The sequence below is a fragment of the Astatotilapia calliptera genome, chromosome 15, assembly GCF_964374335.1.
Source record: "Astatotilapia calliptera chromosome 15, fAstCal68.1, whole genome shotgun sequence".
Lineage (NCBI taxonomy): Eukaryota > Metazoa > Chordata > Actinopteri > Cichliformes > Cichlidae > Astatotilapia > Astatotilapia calliptera.
In genome coordinates this window covers 30,371,956-30,385,301 of record NC_137436.1, presented here as the reverse complement: position 1 = coordinate 30,385,301, position 13,346 = coordinate 30,371,956, and positions in this window count along the sequence as shown.

The window sequence follows — 13,346 nt, the reverse complement described above, 5'->3', positions numbered from 1 at the left end:
TCAACATGAAACCCAAGGGGAGAAAATATCGCCCAAATATGATGCTGACAAAACCACAAGGTGACATCCAAGCTGACCTGAGTGACACACTTTAATCTTCACCGCATCAAAACAACAATGAGAGTGACATCTGATCCTTCCACAGAGAATCTGTGTGCGCCGCTGCCCGTCAAATAAACAAAAAGGACTTTTGTTCAGAGACTCTGCCGTCTTCAATCAGGCACATGAGTGATCAGAAAACTGGGTCTAAACACACAGATGAGATTTTATAAGCTGTACTATTTCCACAAATAGAAACTGAGTGTCATTCACGCATGCACTGATGAAACTGTGGCATGTTTATAATACAATTATTTCTTCATTCTTTCTTTCTGTTTTTTAAAGTAGGTAACCTGACACCACAGCTGACATGACAGTATATAGTTCATCTGAACCATATCCAACTTCTTAATAGCAATGAACTGGTCTGCATTGGTGCATCATATCTTTATTCTCTTCCCCCTCCTGCCCCCCCCCCCCCCCCCTCTTTCTTAAATAGATAACTATCATATCTGATATCATATCTCACAGTACAATAATATTGAATGGGTTGCATTGTTGTATTTTGTCATGTTTCTCAGGTCTTTGTCTGAATTTCTACGAACATTATTGCTAAGGATTGTCTTATTGCATTGGAGTCACACTGGGTTAAATATGTACACTTGGGTTTTAAGGGGTATTTATTATTTTCTTCTTTTTTTTGGGTTGTATGGAAGCCCCAAACGCAATTTCATTGTTCTTGACAATGACAATAAATAAATAAATACTAAATACTAAATACTTCTAGTTCTAAGACCTGCTCTGGTCAAAGTGCGCACACTGTGGCGTTGCTCTTTGTGCTCACACAAAGCCTACAGTCTGCTTTTCTAGCTTTACATAAAAACAGATATGTGTTCAAAGATAAGCAACAGAACGATGACTTCACAATGATGTGATGATGACAACATTAAAAGTAGGGCAGGGAAAATCGAGAACAATATAAATACAGAAGAATAATTCAGGCAATGAGGAACAGGAAAAGTCACAGTCACAATGAAACAGCATTAATGCCGCCCATGTTTTTTTTCGGTTTTGTTTTTTTGTGCGCATTATCTAACCAGGATGTTGGACATGAAAGAAAAAAAGAAAAGAAAAAAAAACACGAGGAAATAATAAATATTAATGGGGACTAATGTGTGTGTGTGGGAGTGAGTGAGAGATCAGAATGGAGGGGCAAGGCTACAACTACTGACTGGAATTTCTTACTCATACTTGAGTACATGTTGAAAATGAAAATTACAAGACAATCACAGTTTTAGGTCAAGAAAGTTCATGGAAAAGGTGACATGAAAGAAAAGTTGTAGTAATGGAAATGTAGCACGACACACCGCTGCCAGAAAATCTGCTTTAATGAGAATACGTTCATGCTTAGAGCTCATGATTTGGGCAAACACACAAATAAGAGTAAATAATCCATAACAATGGTGCTCATTAAACATGTTAGGAAAGTAAACAGTCATTTCTTGAAGATTATGTGTTAGAAAGAAAACAATATAATAAGGCTCTGACAGAGTCTGACCGGTTCTTTTGCTGTAAGGTGAGGATGGAGTTGACCAATACATTTTGTTTGTTTTCCTCAAAAGTTTAACTCTTATCAGTTTCTACTTTTCAGGTTAGATTTCAAACTTTCCTTTTTGACTGCTGATCCTGAAGTATTCCTTATACCGCAATATGTTCAGTCTGCTAGCAGGCTTCCCATGATACCCTGAGCACTTCTCTTCCATTCTTTTCTCTCTTCGTGTGTTTATACCTTTTGTTATCTTCTTCCTGCAATAGTTATAATATAAGTTATAATGCTGAGCTCTCACTGAGCCTGGTTCTGCCAGAGGGTGTTTTTCCCCTGTTAAAAGAGAGTTTTTCCTTCTCACGGTTACCAAGTGCTGCTCAAAGGGGTCGTCTGATTGTTGGGGATTCACTCTAGCATTGTAAGGTCTTTACCTTTCAATATTAAGCAATTTAAGGTGGTGTTGTGAATTTGTGTTATATAAAAACACAATTGAACTCAATTGAATTGATAGTGGGGATTTTTTTTAGACAGCCGGAATCTCCAGAAATGAACGAGAAGCAATGGGAAGAGACAATGATCATACTTTATTATAAGTTTGGTTACATGACCTGTGATGACCCTTAAACACAATGTGCTACACCTTACTTCAAACTCTGGCTTCATCTTGACTTGAGAATCAAACTTTATTTCATCATTTTATGACTGTATATTTCCTGTCACAGGTCTCCTTCCCACATAACATTAAATAATTAATGCATAATTAAGTACCTCAAAGATTTTTTCTGGCACAGCTAAAAAGTTTTTATGTGTCCTAATAGTCCAGTATGTTGCCACGGAGACACCCAGTGGTTACTGTTCTTTTCTGTCAAAGAAAACTCGGAAAAGGCAAAATCACAAACACAAGATGGAAAACAGAAAATAGTGTGCCAATGGGTGCGTTAAGCACAGATGTGTTTTCTGTGAACAACTGAATAATGTTAAAGGTATGTTAGAACACTTTGCGTGCCTTTAGCATGTAAATCCTTTCCCAAAGAGTTAGCTGTTGCTCAACTTATACAGCTATTTTGTTTTTAAAATGTAAAGCCTGAAACATGCTTCATTTCTATTTTCAGCATATAGTGTCACACCCACACACTCCACTGCAAAAATCTTTACCAGCAGAACACCTGAGGTGCTGCTACATCAGCACTGACAGCAGGGCAAAGAAAATTCATTAGAGAAAGTGATTAAGTACTATATTTATGTATACATTTATATCTGAGGTCCATTATACTGTACTACACACACACAGATGAGATATATATATATATATATATATATATATATATATATATATATATATATATATATATATATATATATATATATATATATATATATATATATATATATATATATATATACATATATATATATATATATATATATACATATATATATATATATATATATATATATATATATATATATATATATATATATATATATATATATATATATATATATATTATGGCTGCATAATGATCATTTAAACTTGACTTAATTAAGTTGCCTTTAGTCAGCATTATGAGTGCATTGACATGTAACACAGTTAATCTGAAGTGCAGAAAATTCTGACTTAAATGCAGCATTTGAACAGCATTTTTACTAAATACTGACCACTTCCCACAGTAGAGGTCAAAAGTCTATACGGCATTTTAAAAAAAGCAAGATATGCCAGAACACAAGTATGGAACAGGTTTTTTCCCCTATCACCACCACTCAATGAGCATGTGTATTTATTTCTGAAATAACATATGATGCTTTTGGTTCCCTAAAATGACATCTGAGTTTCCCCCTGTGTAGTCACACTGTGTAAAATGAGGAACAAATACAGGTAACAGTGATGGATGACTTCTTCTGTGAGCAAGACTTTCCTAAAAGGGCTTGTTCTGTTTTATAGCTGCCTTGTGATCACCTTTAGTTGGCTCTGTTTCCAAGAGACGCTTGATTAATTCCTTGAAAGGCACGTGGTTGAATGTGAATGAGGGTGGCAGTGCAAACAAGGACACAGGTTGGATTATTTATTACTGTTTCTAATTCTAATCTTAATGACTTCTTATGTGAATACAACTTATTATGATAGTAATTGTAGGTCTGTCATCCAGGGTTATTAATGTAAATGAAATAAGATATCAAAATATGCAGGGTTGAAAGGAAATTGCAGAAATATAAAAAGTGTGACATAAGAAGTTAATTAATTATAAGTGTAATTGTTTCATCAAGCAAAAAGGTTAATTCCATTAAATTATAGTATATATTATGAAACGCTCTGTGAATCACTACCTTATCATGGTGGAAGAGTTTGTGTGTCCCAGGGATCCCGGGGGCTATGTTGTCGGGGGCTTTTAGGGTCACCCATGGCAAACTGGTCCAGACAAAGAGCGATTTAAATGACCTCTATGAGTAGAACATCGAGGGAACAGTTCAGCCCGGGATAGGGTTACTGGGGCTCCTCCTGGAGTCTGGGGAGGGTGCCCGAGGGCAAGCGTCTCAGTCCATGGGGCCCATCCGGGCACAGCCTGAAAAAGGATCATAAGCCCAACTTCCTGTAGGCCCACTACCCACAATAGGCACTGTGCATTGTGTGTTGGGCAGTGGCCAGGAGCAGAGGCCCTGGTGAACTGATGCCATCAACAGGAGCCAGTTGAGGTGGTCCGGGCATCTGGAAGTATGCCTCCTGGCGGAGGGCATGTCCCACTGGGAGGAAGCCCCAGGGCAGACCCAGGACACGCTGGAGGGATTCTGTCTCTCGGCTGGCCTGGGAATGCCTTGGTGTTCTCCCAGACAAGATGGAGGTGGTGGCGGGGTAGAAGGAGATCAGGGCTTTTCTGCTTGGGCTGCTGCCCCTGTGACCCCGAATAAGCAGAGAAGATGGATGGATGGTTGCATATATATTATGTAATATTCACAGTACTATATTATAATTTCCCCTTTACATTAACAAGAGATGGTACATATAGGTATAGTACAAACACATTGCATGTCTCTGCTACACAGCAATATGTCAATTTCATCTTTATTGTTATTCCCTTCATCCCCTGGCTCTTTTTGGAGAATTTAATATCCACCGTCCTCTATGGGGTCTTATATGAAAAGGTGTGAGCCTTTCCACACACTGTCCAATCAGTTGGATTCACCACAGGTGCACACTAATCAAGTTATAGATTAGATTAGATTAGATTAGATTAGATTAGATTAGATAGAACTTTATTAATCCCTCGGGTGGGTTCCTCTGGGAAATTCGATTTCCCAAAAAAGCACAGCACCGACAGAAGTTACAGAGTTACAGAATATTATATATATATATATATATATATAATACACACACACACACACATATATATATATATAAATACAGAGACAATATAAATAAAATATACGAAGGGGATAAATAGAATAAATAGGAATAAAAAATAAAAATACAAGTGAATTGCACATTTCAAGTATTGAGTCTATTGCACTGTTGACTATTTACAAAAGTATTGCACAAAAGGTATTGCACAGTGAGGTGAAGAGGCACTACAGCTTAGTTGTTCCCCCCTCCTTTGTCCTCCTGTTTCCCCTCCCTCTCCCCTCCAGGGAGGAGTTAAACAGTCTGATGGCGTGTGGGACAAAGGAGTTTTTAAGTCTGTTAGTTCTTGTCTTTGGGAGAAGCAACCTGTCACTGAACAGACTCTTCTGGTTGTTAATGGCCGTCTGCAGAGGATGTCTGGCATTGTCCATAATGTCCATCAGTTTCTTTAATGTCCTTTTCTCTGCCACTGTCACCAGAGTGTCCAGCTTCATGCCGACCACAGAGCTAGCCTTCCTGATCAGTTTCTCCAGCCTGGATGAGTCCCTCTTTGCTGTGCTGCTCCCCCAGCACACCACAGCATAGAAAAGTACTCCAGCAACCACTGACTGGTAAAACATCCTCAGGAGCTTCCTGCAGATGTTAAAAGACCTCAGCCTCCTGAGGAAGTACAGTCGGCTTTGGGCTTTTTTATACAGGTGCTCTGTGTTGCATGACCAGTCCAGTTTATTGTCCACCCACAGCCCGAGGTACTTGTACTTGTTGACCACCTCCACCTCCTCCCCCTCTATCTGAACCGGCAGTGGACCTGCTCTAGACCTCCCGAAGTCCACAACCAGTTCCTTAGTCTTTGAGGTGTTGAGTTGCAGGTGGTTTGTGTGACTCCATGCGACAAAGTTCCTCACCAGACTTCTGTACTCCTCTTCCTGATCATCCCAGATACACCCCATGATGGCTGTGTCGTCTGCAAACTTCTGAATGTGGCATAATTCAGAGTTGTAGCAGAAGTCAGAGGTGTACAGGGTGAAGAGAAGAGGGGACAGCACAGTTCCCTGTGGTGCTCCTGTGCTGCTGACCACTGTGTCAGACGTGATGTCCTTCAGCCTGACGTACTGTGGTCTGTCGGTGAGGTAGTCGGAGATCCAAGCCACCAGGCAGGGGTCCACCTCCATCCTGTTCAGATGATCAGGGAAAACAGGATGCATACATTTTTATTTCAAGCAAACCTTTTATTCTAATTTTTCTCACCTGTTATGTCGATCTCCACCCCATCTTGGTCCTTCATTTTGGATACTTTCTCTCCTGTTTCACTACCTGAGCTGGTAAAACTAGTGAATTCAGTGAAAGCATCCTCTTGTTCTCTTGACATTGTACCTGCATCATTATTCAAAAATGTCTTCCAGGCAATTGGTCCATCTGTGCTCACTCTAATGAACTCTTCACTGTGTCTGGTATAGTTCCAGTTTACTTAAAAAATGCTTTTTATATTCTCCCACTTTTAAAAGAACCTCAGCTAGACGCCTCTCTTTGGAGCAGCTACAGACCAATCTCCAAATTACCATTAATTGTTAAACTGCTAGAAAAGGTTGTGGCTAAGCAACTTATAGCGGCTCTGGAAAAACATAGCATTTGCGATAAGTTTCAGTTTCGCTCACTCCACGGAGACAGCCCTTCTTAGGGTCTCAAATGACATTTTGATGAGTAATGATGCAGGAAAATGCTCTGTTCTACTTATGTTGGACCTCACATTGGCTTTTGACACTGTTGACCACCACATCCTCCTTGAAAGGTTTAATCATTGGGTTGGTGTATCTGGAACTGCCTTACAGTGGTTCTCCTCATATCTCCATCACCGATCCTTTTTTGTGGCAGTCTCCAATTTTAGGTCATCTTCTACCGCCCTTACTTGTGGTGTCCCTTAGGGTTCGTTTTGGGGCCTTTATTGTTTTTAATATATCTTCTCCCCCTCCAGCATATAATGTGCTCTTTTGAGGACATTTCTTATCACTGTTATGCTGATGATATTCAGTTGTACGTTTCTTTTAAGCCCCATGATTTATCTAAGCTTCAGCTTCTGAATGACTGCTTAGATTCAATCAAACATTGGATGGCTGCAAATTTCCTCCAACTCAGTGAGGGGAAAACGGAAGTCCTCATATGCGCTCTGGACAGATTTTTATCCCAGATAGTGAAAGCCCTTGGTCCTCTCTCAGTGTATGTTAAATCCTCTATCAGGAATTTAGGTGTCACTTTTGACTCGACTCTCACATTGGATGGGCATGTGAATTCTCTGGTTTGGTCTTGTTTTTATCATGTAAGAAATGTGGCTAAGCTAAGCCCTATTTTATCTCGCTCCTAACTGGAGATTGCTATACTTGCATTTATTTCGTCACGCTTGGACTATTGTAACTCACTGTTTATGTGTCTAAGCAAAGGTTCTCTGGATCGTCTGCAGGTTGTGCAAAACGCTGCAGCAAGGCTTTTGACAAAATCTTCTAAGTATTCACATGTGACACCATTGTTATCTCAGCTACACTGGCTTCCTGTGGAATTTAGAATCCATTTCAAGATCCTGGTCTTGACATTTAGTCTTGCATGAACTAGTACCAGTCTACATCTCTGAACTGCTACAGCCCTATGTCCCTAGCAGGTCCCTGAGGTCATCGGATCAAGGCTTACTTGCTATAAAAAAGACTAAGATGAGAACTGAGGATGATAGAGCTTTTGCCACTGTGGCCCCTAGGTTGTGGAACTCTCTCCCCCAAACCTTAAGAACTGTGGACTCAGCAGTTGTTTTTAAAAAAACAACTCAAAACTCACCTTTTTAAAACTGCTTTTGATTAATTTTTGCATGTTTTATATTGTCTGTTTTACCTTTTATTCTTTATTATCTTATGTGCAGCACTTCGTGACTCTGTCTAGAAAGGTGCTATATAAATAAAATTGTATTATTTTGGAAAAAAGCTGTAACATATGGAGCAAGTGCTGGGAATTCATTCTGGATGTATACATATTTTTAACTGGAATTTTTGTAGGCCAGGCTGAGGAGTAACCAAAAATAATGTAACAAAAAAAAAATGCCCCAAATAATTATTTTTTATGAGTAAGAACACCAGTACTGAAGACAAGAAAAACTGATATCTTCTAAAACCTTCTAAAAGAGGACAGGACCTCTCAGCAGTCTAATAGTCTTATCCGATCCATAATACATTTTCTTGAGGCGACATATGAAGCCACTGAGAATGTGTAGGAGGAGCAGCTTCCTTTCACTGTACTTGCATTGCCTTTTGCTGCATTTAGCTGTGCATCTGCAACCCCAAACAGAGCCTGAAATAGTTTCAAATACTAAAGCACCGTTCAGTTCCCATGCCTTCTATGTGAAATCAGAGCTGTACACAGTTAAAGTAAAACCCACAGTTTGACTTGTTTATTGCTGTAATGAGCAATTACAGCAATAAGCTGAAATAATCACCTTTTCAGTTTCATACTTTACTTGAGCTCAGTTTCTAAACTAATTTAAAATAAATGCCCACATACACATATGACAGTAAACCAAACAAATTTGGACTGGCAGGACTGAATGACAGCTTCTCATTCAGCAGTCACAACAGTTCATTTCTCACAGTTTTGTATCTTTTTTTTTAAACATGCTGCTAAAACGTGTAAGAGAGCTAAACATCAGGGAACAACGCTCAAGCCACAGGTGAAAATCTTGGGGTTGAACACCGTCATCGATCACTTCAGCGATATTTCTACAGTAACTGTGTTCAATTCAGTCGCAGCCCATCCCCGTCAGGGTGTGCAGCATTATTGCTGTGATGTTTACAGGATAAAGGTGATAAGGGGGTGAGTACACAGCGTAGGCAGCTGGGGAAGTCTACCAGTGGTTCCACTCGGGGGTGTGAAGTGGTGCAACCCTTTTTTTCCACTCTCTTCTTTCAGTTCCTACGGGTTCACCCTTTAGTTCCATTACTGCTCACCGCACATCTCCTCACCACCTACAAATCAACATGTGTATTCGGGGAATTCAAAACATTGTGTGGTAACTCTTTCTTAAGAGTTACATGTCTTGATCAAGAGATTACTAATGTTGTGTTTGTGGTTAGCTTTACTTAGAATAGTCATTTCTCAGTCATTCTAGAGAAGTATAAAACCCTACAAAGACATTTTAAGGATAATCCACGTCCCGCATAAGACTTTAAATACTTTTGTTGTCTAATGACTCATTTTATTTGATTATTACCTGTGGATCTGATGGTGATCTGATAAAAAAAAAAAGACCACTAAGAAACACAATTAATTTACCAACATTTTAAAAGGTTTACAGCTGCACTTTCATTTTGACATAAGACACATTCTTGGGTTATAATTGACACAAAATCTGTCCTTCAGATTTCTGTAACATTTCCCAAACACACAAGAGTTTACTTTGAGAACTGGTATTCTGGCATAGTTGAATCCTTTTTGTGTTCATCCTTTTCATGTCATACTTTAATTGCGCTCTGTAATTATCATTAATTATATTTATCACTTTTTCACAGGCGAATCCAAACTTTGCCTCAGCTGGATTCCTGTAATATTCTCACCATCAACTATGGCTTGCAGCTCCATCATAACAATTGGCTCAGTCATTGTCATTTGAGAAGCAACTTTTTACCTGTAATTTAATAAAACCTGAAACCTTATGGTTAGACCAGAGGACAAGAGGTTTAATTGCCTGCCTATCAACTTTGAATTACTGTCAGAGTTTGTTTTTTTAATTCTCAAGTGATACTTGCAAACATGACGCAAGAAGACAAGTCTAGCAGCAGAGATACTCAGAATACATTTATCTGACCAGGGTCTTAATCTCTTACTCATACATCCACACAAATACAAAACTGTACTAAGTGTGGTTCAGCCCACCCTCTGGATATTACAGCTTGCTTTCAGGCTGATTATGGTTAATCTGTCCAGCTGATGAAAGGTGGTTCTCCAACTGCCTCATATTGGCAACGGTTGCCTTTTTCTGTTTACGTAGTCTCCATCTCTAAGATAACCAAATCCCAGTTCTTTTGGATTTTGTGCAGCAGGGCCTGTATCCACATACCCACGTGACCAAATGTGGGTACCTCCTAACTTAGCCTAAAAAATTCCAGCATAGTTCTCTTGCACAAGTGAAAAGACTCTGAGCAGGGAAGGGGCTAAAACTCTAACCTCAGCGGCAAGGCCCAATAGCCCAATCGCATGCTAATAGTTATAGTCTGTTCTCTTTACTGACCTCGCCTGTACCTCACCTCTCGCACTGTTGTAGATGGGATAGGCTCCGGCGCACCCTCAACCCTGATAAGGATAAGCGGACCCAGATGGATGGATGGATGACTTACCATCTTATGTTAACGGGGGAATGGTTTAGTTTTTATCGATATTGACAACACTAAGAAGATTATGTCTATACTTCACAAGGAGCAACTCGCTTTTTGGGGAAGCTTCAAGAATATAGGCCCAAATTTTTGAGCTTATTGGAATGATATAAATTTGAATGCTGTGAGAAAGGTAATCATTTTGAATTAAAAAAGGCAAACTTTCATATATTATATAAGAATTACATCAAAAGTTAAATATTTCAAACATTTTGTTTAAATTTTGCTTATAGTGGGTTCCAGGGCAACAAAATCTGAGATGTGACAGTTTTCCTGAAGACACATGTGTGTAGTTACTCATGATGCACTGGCACCAGCAGTGGCGGTCCTAGCCTGTTCGGTGCCCTGGGCGAACACCCCCTCTGCGCCCCCTTTTCTACTCTGGAATAATCTTGTCAATTTTCTTGATATTTATTTATAATCACCTCTGTTAATCCTTGATATTTAGAACTGATTATATATTAGTATAATATATACTATATACTACATATAGTATATATATATATATATATATATATATATATATATATATATATATATATATATATATGTTTCACGATACATGACCTGCCATGACATCTGCTTACCTGTATCTTTTGCTCTTTTCTCCTCCTCTTCTTTTCTCTTTTTTCTAAACTGAGCACCTGATGGCTTTGAACTTTTCTTGTCCATCTTCCATTGGTTTTAATTTTGCACTCCAGTATGAACAATCACCCCCCAACCCGAGGATCACCACAACATAACCTAATAGACCTACACCTTAGCTCACAGAATCACTTTGTCTAGGGTTTATTTCTGCGATTTCGCACAACCCAGGTTTCAAATCATGAATACATAATGGACTTGGATTTACAACATTAAAAATGAAATGTGCTCTGTTTGGAAGCGGCAGGGCCCCCCTCCCCTTTCGACGGTTTGTGTGTGAGACTTTAAATCATCAAATATAAATTTTAAATTGTTATTGATCCCTTTACCAAAAGTCCTAAAGTGTATATTTATTTTCTTACTCTTCTTATATTTATTGTTTGTTTACTTGCACTGTTGTAACTGGAGCCTCGTCTCTCTATATCCTGGACTGTATGTAGCGGAGATGACAATAAAGTTTACTTTGACTTCAGCAGCGAGCAGGCTTTTCGCGTATGGAATTTTGAAAAAAACAGCGGTGCAAATTATAAGTCTGTATTAAAATGTCTGTTGTTTTCGTGTTTGGTTTGTTTTTATTTAGTTTTATTTTGCGGGTTGGTTATTAGATGCTGCTCCAGCCAGCCAGAGAATCCCCCGCCGCCCCGCCCTCTCCTCCCTGCGCCGCAAGCAGCAGGCGCACTTCACAAACGAGGGCGCCCTTACTCCCAGCAAATGGGCGATAGAAAACCGATCGGTGCCTGTGACATTCCCTGCGCTGGCATGACGTGATGCCGCCCCCGGGCAACCGCCCGTATCAAAAACCGCTACTGGGCACCAGCCTCAGTCCACTCCTTGTAAAGTTCACCAAATTTCTTGAATCAACTTTTAACGATCTTTTCAAAGCTGCGGTCATCCGTGATGCTTGGGCAACTTTTCCTACCACATTGTTCCCTTTCAGTCAACTTTCCGTTAAAATCCTTTGACCTTCTGTGACTTAACCTTCTTATGGAGGGAGCCAGTGATCACCAGGTAGAAATATTCCCATGACAGTTAACTAGACAGAGCACTCAGTACTCATCTCGTTGGAAGAATTTTTACTCAAACACCGTTAGCACTGTTGTCTCTGAGGTTTGAATCAACCGCCTGGCCGGGACCTTCCTGTGTGGAGCTTGCATGTTTTCCCTGTGTCTTCGTGGGTTCTCTCTGGGTTCCTCCCACAGACTTGCACTTGGATTAACTGGTGATCATCATCAAAGTAAAAACAAGAAAATATTTGAAAGATTTCATGTGTAATGAATGTAGAACATATGGATGTTTACCTTTTAAAAATTAAATTACAATAATAATTTTACTATTCTAACTTTGTGAGATGTACTAGTAGAATGATTTAGAATTTTATGGCCTACTTATAGCCCCATTAAAACAGATCATACATAAACCAGAGTTTTAGTTTTGTATTTCTTCACATTCATTTTGACTTTTAAACTTTCCTATTCAGTTTAGTTTCAGTCAGTTTCCAGAGTGGGTTTGTTTGTTTCAGTTTAGTTCTGATTTGTTTGAAAATGTTTAGTTTTGGTTTAATTGTGTTAGTTTTAGTCTTTTTATTATTATACAGAGGGTATATGTGGGAGCAAAAGATTCACTCACAGCCATCACAAACATCCCAAGTCTCAATAAACATGTGCATAAAAGCCTCATCAGGAAGTCAACAGTCTTTTTAAATGTCTGACTTTCATTGCGAACTCAAACAATTTTTCACACTAATTTTAGTTTAGTTAGTTATAATAAGCTTGCCCTACATTTTCGTGCCTTTTTGCAGGAAACCCAAACACATATAAAAGGCTGCAGCCAGGGTTAGAAGCAGGAACCTTCTTGTGGTGCAGCGCTAACCACAGCAACGCCATGCAGTTTTGTGTGGGGACAAATTTTAGTTTGTGGTAGCCACCTGTCCACAGTTACAAACCTCATGGCACATCAACAGGTCTAAAATCAGCTTACAGTCATGACGTTTTTATTTCAGCATTTGCTTTTATCCTTTCATCTTCTTTTCATTAGTAACCTATATTAACCTAAGACCACAATGATAATACCTCAAATCTTCCCCTTGCGGGCTTTTAATTGATGGCAACTGAGTGGCATTTTGAGCTACGGTGTGACCCCAGATCTAGGAGGTGGGTGGAGGGAGACACCAGTGAATTCCCTCAGCAGTCTGATTACACCACCCAGCAATTTTCCATGTTGACATTTTCTAAATGTAAAAGACCGCACAGTCAGAAAGTTGAAGGTTGGATATTAATCATCTACCACTTTTGTTCTAAAAAATGTGTGGGGTTCAAGGAAAGGAAGTAAACAACACTTATTCGGTGACATCTGTCACGGCATTCAAATGAAGTGAAAGAAG